The sequence below is a fragment of the Fukomys damarensis genome, unplaced genomic scaffold, assembly GCF_012274545.1.
Source record: "Fukomys damarensis isolate Sample0158 unplaced genomic scaffold, DMR_v1.0_HiC HiC_scaffold_16, whole genome shotgun sequence".
Taxonomy (NCBI): Eukaryota; Metazoa; Chordata; class Mammalia; order Rodentia; family Bathyergidae; genus Fukomys; species Fukomys damarensis.
Window position 1 is genome coordinate 2,602,239 of NW_022900928.1, and position 5,887 is coordinate 2,608,125.

General features: G+C 44.7%; 1 long non-coding RNA gene across 1 annotated transcript in view; it reads right to left on the reverse strand.

Annotated features, from left to right (window-relative positions):
- Positions 1–481: 481 nt before the first annotated feature.
- The window catches only part of LOC104873630, a 17,218-nt gene continuing 11,812 nt past the window's right edge, over positions 482–5,887 (reverse strand). The window contains exon 3 of the long non-coding RNA XR_004517397.1: positions 482–886. This is a non-coding gene — a long non-coding RNA (uncharacterized LOC104873630). The remainder of the gene's footprint in view (positions 887–5,887) is intronic.

Here is a 5,887-nt window from a genome sequence, read left to right on the forward strand (position 1 = left end):
AGACAAGAGAAGAAAGGGATGTTTTTAAACACCTTATTGTGTATAGTAATTTTAGTTTAGATTTCATTTTTGTCTAAAACTATTCTAGGAATATAGCTATTTCCTGAATTTAAAAAAATTGATCAGATGGATATTCCTGTTGCCCCTCCAACATAGTCACCATCCTGCACCTGACCTTGGGCAGTCAAACTTTGGTACATGCTCAGCTGAGCTTTTGGCTCCCAGTTGGGTTTGCTCAGCGAGAGACACGAGGGCTTCAGCATGGGCTGGGTGCTTCCTGAAGGCCTGTGTGCTGGTGGCTTGTCGAGAAGTGGACCTACCCAGCAATAAGCTCTTGAACTTCAAGAACTGTGAGCTACAAGAACCTCTTCTCTTTATGAAGTATCCAGTTTTGGGTGTTTTCTTAGAGCCAAAGGAAAGGGACTAAGAGATAAATTGGAGATAGGTAAACAGAAGGGAGGTGAGAGGGAAATGTTTCTTTTTGTGGCTGTCATATAGCATCCTGCTCTTATGAGTGAAGATCTGCTGTAAATATTCTGGATTCTCGTAACCACTTCCTTTCCTTTTTCTTCTGGGACTGGTGGTGGGCATACCCATCTACTGTTGCTACGTCTGGGACACTGAACCATTCCTTTTGGTTTCCCTAAACCCTGGAGTAAGTTCCTTATTAAATACCTCACAGTTAGCCAGCTTTGAGGCTGTTGTCTCTTTCCTGCTGGAACTATGACTGGCACATGCACCTCTGCGTGTCGCCTCACAACCACCTCGCCAACTGTGGCTCCGTGACTGGTGTGGGAGCCCAGATGCTTGGAGAAAGGCTCAGCTTGATCACTTTGATACCATGTGATCTTGAACAAAGTGCTCTTCCATGTCTCAGGGTCCTCATCTACAAAACAAAGGGGATAATCCTGAAGAGTAAATACTTCTTGTGCACTTTCAGGATTAAAACAATTTAGAAGAATGTAAGTACTTACAAATGCCCACTACTTCTAATGTTTTCAGGCACCCCATAATTCTCTTGGTAACAGACACTTAGTAGGAAAAATATCAATATATCTAAGTGTGAGCTCAGAGGGTCATCATTTCAGAGCTTTTACTCATTAACATTTGTAATTGAAGATAAGCATATTGGACTAATTTCCTCTGAACCTTGGGTGCCATTTTTAATATAATTGTTCAAAATTCAACTATGGAGGCAAATTAAATTGTAATCGATGAAACATACATTCATTAGTGATGAAATTGATGGTGCACTTAAACAGGTTAATTGAGATGAGTTTAATGAAGGGACTATTTATTTAAAAAAAGGTGAAATATTCCAATGATAGCAATATCTAGGAACTGTTACCATTCTTATGGCTGAAGGGACGATGGGCAAGAAACGAGGAGGAACAGACTACTGAGATTTGGAGCCCCCTAGACCTGTAATTCAGGCAGTCTACTTGTGAGGACTTGTGGTCTTTGATAGGACAAATGCTCTGGACAATCCTTCTTTTCACATTCAACCTCCTACTGAATCCTCCCCTGGAGAAAGGGCAGGGAGCACATCTGAGTCAGGCCATAGAATTTAGCCTCCTGGGGAGCAGAATGGAACATAGAAGTGCAGAGGGGCAGAGTCTCATTTTGGAAAGACAGGGAGGGTGCCCAGCACAGCACTCAAGGCCACACACACACACACACACACACCTCTGTGACTGCTTTTATCCTACATGTCCACTTCTGTGTCCTTCCAAATATTCATCACCTGTTCTGACTGGCATTTTAGGGGCTTTATGACACCAGAATGTAGAACTGAATGAAACAGGGGAATAGTGTCCACGAAGTAATATAAGTAACTTTCACAAGAAATTCACCCCATTGAAACCATTGCAGGCATCTAAAATACTTTTGCCATGAACTGTCTCCCTGATGATGATGACAAAAGTGAAGGGGATTGAAACAATAATTCATGAAGTGCCGACTGGGTACTGTATCTTCCCATTCACTCTATCAGGAAGACATCAGCACTGTGCGTGTGTGCATAGGAAAAGGATGAGGAGGGTTAAATAATAGTAAGGGACTTGACAGAGTTCACATGGCCAGAGTAGCAGACTCGGGGCACAGTGACACATCCCATTCAACCCAGGATCTGGAAAACCAGCTCAGATCTAAAGCAATTAGAGAGAAGGAAATGAGAGCTTCAGAGACACAGATCAATGAAAAAGAAATCAAAGCAAAAAGAAATGGTAGTAATGTTCAACAAAGCCAAAGCCTTTTCTAAAAAAAAAAAAAAATGTACTCTTGTGCTTTACAATAATTTAGCTTTATAAAAAAGTCACAGAGATAATATCTTCACATACGGCTCACCTAGTTTGTCCTGATTTGTTCATCTCATATAATCATGATTCAGACTTTACAACTAAGAAATCAATATTGGTGTGTGACTATTAACTAAATTTCAGAGTTCATACAGATTTCACCATAATTAACATTATGTCAGGGTTATCAATAAATAAGAAGCTAAAGAAAAAGATATCAGCAAGAGACCAAGGTGGAAGGAACACCTTACAACAATATACACATCGGGCTCCCTTGGCACCCTGCAAAGCCTGCAACTCTGCTGTTGTCCTCAGTGTGGCAGCACTAAGAGGTTTTGTTTGACATGTGGTCTCCACCTTGGTTCCCTGAGACCGAGCTTTAAACACTCTCCTGGGGAGGGGCGGTAAGAGCATCTTTGGTGCTAACATTCAGTTTTTGACTCCAGCTCCCTACACAGAGCCCCTAAAACCACTGTTATTTCCTGAGAGACAGAGGGTCAGGCACAGAGCTCCTAATCCCCTCAGCATTCCCTGGGTGATGGCAGCACCTTTGATTCTAACGAGGTGACTCTTGGTGGTCTCTGGGATGGGACCCAGCACCAGAAGGAGCCAGTCACGGTGCTAAGCACGGAGCTTCCATGCCCCAGCTCTTCACTTCCTAGAGATAGCAGCTGGGCTGAAGGGCGCTTCAAGGCCAGTCACACCTGCATACTAGTCGCCCTCCAACGTCCCTGGCTGTGGAGTCTGGACACTGTCCAGGTGGGATGATGGCCATGGCCACAGGATTTCCTGCACTCGGGACCTCTCTAGACCTCCCCTACAGACATCTGGCTGCTGACCTGTGTCCTTTATTATCTCTTTCGTTGATAAGCCAGTGAATATAAATAGGTGTTTCCTTGAGTTCTGAGACCCTCAGAAACTAATCAGACCCGAGTGTTTGGGGACTGTTTGAATCCCTTGGCTCAGAAGAGCAGCCCTCACCCAGGGTTGAGAAGGGACAGGGAAGCTCCACCTTGGGATCCTTGCTGCCTCCGGGGAGACAGGGTCAGAACCGAGTTGCAGGGAAGGACTCCCAGCTGGTGTCCCCCCGGGAACCACTCGGTGTGTGGGAGAGGACCCACACATCTGGCTTCACAGGCACTTCTGTCTTCCTGCGTCTAGGAAACGCACATATGCAAATCGTGTTAAGGGAAATGACTAATGGTGGAGAATTTTTAACACACAAGGTCCATCTTTTGGGCAGAGACTGCTGTACACTGTGAGGTTGGCTTCCTTTGCAGGTGCAGCCCTGTGACAGTTGATTTCTGCCAATGGAATAGGAACAGGGTCGGAGCAGGCTGTGTTGGGTAGCAGGTTCTGGCCTGGCATGCCTGTCTCCTCCTCCTCCCGTCCCCTCCTGTCCTCACAGTGAGAACGACAGCCCATGTGAAGGCAAAGCAATATCCTCCAGGGGCACCTGCTCTGACCGCCAGTTTGAAGCATGAGAATGGAACTTCCTGGAACGGATAACAATAATATTTAACGAATATATAGCGAACTTGTCTTTAAAAGTTTGAAAGCATTTCGCTGACATCAGGAATGAGATGAGTGTCACTGTCACTGCTACTGAACATTGTACTAGAGATTCTGACACTCTGATAACGCAAGAAAAAGAAACATGATAAATGATATTTAGGAATACACGAACTAGTCATTATTTACAACACTAGGGATATATTTCCATAGAAAATGGAAAAATCTATGGGTATGAAAATGTATGAGAATTTAATGAGTTTTCTGAACACAAAATCAATTACATTCCTGTAACCAACTACTCAGTTTGGGAACAACTGAATTTTCATGTAGAAAAGAAATTAAATTAAATGTGTAAATTATTCATGTCAACAATATAAACCCCAGGTTGACTAGAGACCTACAAGAGAAAAAAAACTTTAAGTCTATAAGAAAAATCTACAAAAATAACTAATCTCACAAACTCGAGGTAAGGAAGGACTTTGCCCCAAAAGTGCAAGCCACAAAGGAGACACTGAGTACGTCGCCTCCTGTCCACCCTTCTGTCACTGTCAATAACTCCAAAGACAACAGGGAAACTAAGTCAAGAGGAGGAGCAGGTGGATTGTGCAAAACTAACCCATCATTGGCATTGGCAACCATAAATGACCTTAAAGCAAAACGGGAAAGAGAAGCCAACAGAAAAACAGGAGACAGTTATTATTTTATGAGAGAAGTAAAAATAGCAAATACATTGATAAAAAGATACTGCAAAAAAGTCAGGAAAGCCACGTAACCCACCAGCAGAATTTTTACAGCATCAACTTCTTGTCCAGATAGCTTTAGAGTGAAAAAAACTCTAAGCCGCTACCTAAGACCCTGAAATTCCCTCTGTGCCCTGTGCAGTACTGTCTCACTCCAGAGCCACCTGCGAGTCCTGTCAGTGCTGCTCAGGGCTGTTTTTATCCGTACATTTTATATATGAAATTGTGGCATTGTTTAGAACATACTCAGTGGAAGATATTTAAGGTAAAAATAAAAGTGATAAGAATTTGGCTTTCAGTCCTGATGGGCTGACTTCAAACCCACGCTCTTGCAAGAGTGGCTGCACGTCCTTCCCAACAGCGGTGACGTCCTGGGAACATCAGGCCCCGGCCCCGTCTCAGGCCCAGAGCCCTGGGCTGTCTTGGCTATGCCAGGCAGTGCGGGACCAGGGCTTCTGACAGCCAGGAGCGCAGGCCATGTGAAGTCCTTCTGAAAAACCTCAGCGGGCAAACCTGGGAGGCGAAGTGTGTGACTCCTCAGAAACAAAGCACAAACCTGGGCCAAGACCGAGTTCAGTACTAAGGAGAGGGAGGTGCTGGGAGCATCCAGCCTTGCTGGATGTGGCATGGGGTATGATGTGGGGATCCAGAAGGACAGGGAAGGAACCGAGACGTCCCCCTGACATGAGTGATTCCTGGCTCTGGAAGGCTTTTTCGCTTTCCTTTCATGCCAAGACTAAAGAAAGTGTACTTTTCCATTCCTGTCCCCAGCATCCCTCCTTCTCCTTCCCAGGCCAGTGACAGCAAACCCTCACCCTACCTTTGGTTTAAGAAGCAGGGGACCCTAGGAGTCCAGGACAGAGGGACTGGCAGGATGCAACTGTACCTGCTCTGCTCTTTCCAAGGGAAACCACTGCCCCATTTGTGGGCACAGGCAGCATCAGATTGTTGATAGAAAAAAATGGGAGAAGGAGGAAGCGGAGGAGGAGGAGGAGGAGGAGGCAGAGGAGGAAGGGGGGGAGGAGGAGGAGGAGGAGGGAACCCAAATTTCCAAATGCAGCAAAATCGAAGCACCATCCAGCCTGTTAAGATGGGATCATGCCATTTCTATTCATTTTCCAGACTTGTAATTTTATTGTCATCACTCTCACTAAATAGCGTATAATTGACTGTTCCTTTGGTATTTGGCACATTTCTAGGTATTTTAGTATTTAGCTAAGGAATTAATGAACAGTGGAATCAGATCAGTTCACGAGGCTTTTTTTTTTCCAAGAAATAGCCAAAATATACCCAGGGCAGCCTTTTGGAGTCCAGGTAGACCAATGCAATATAAAG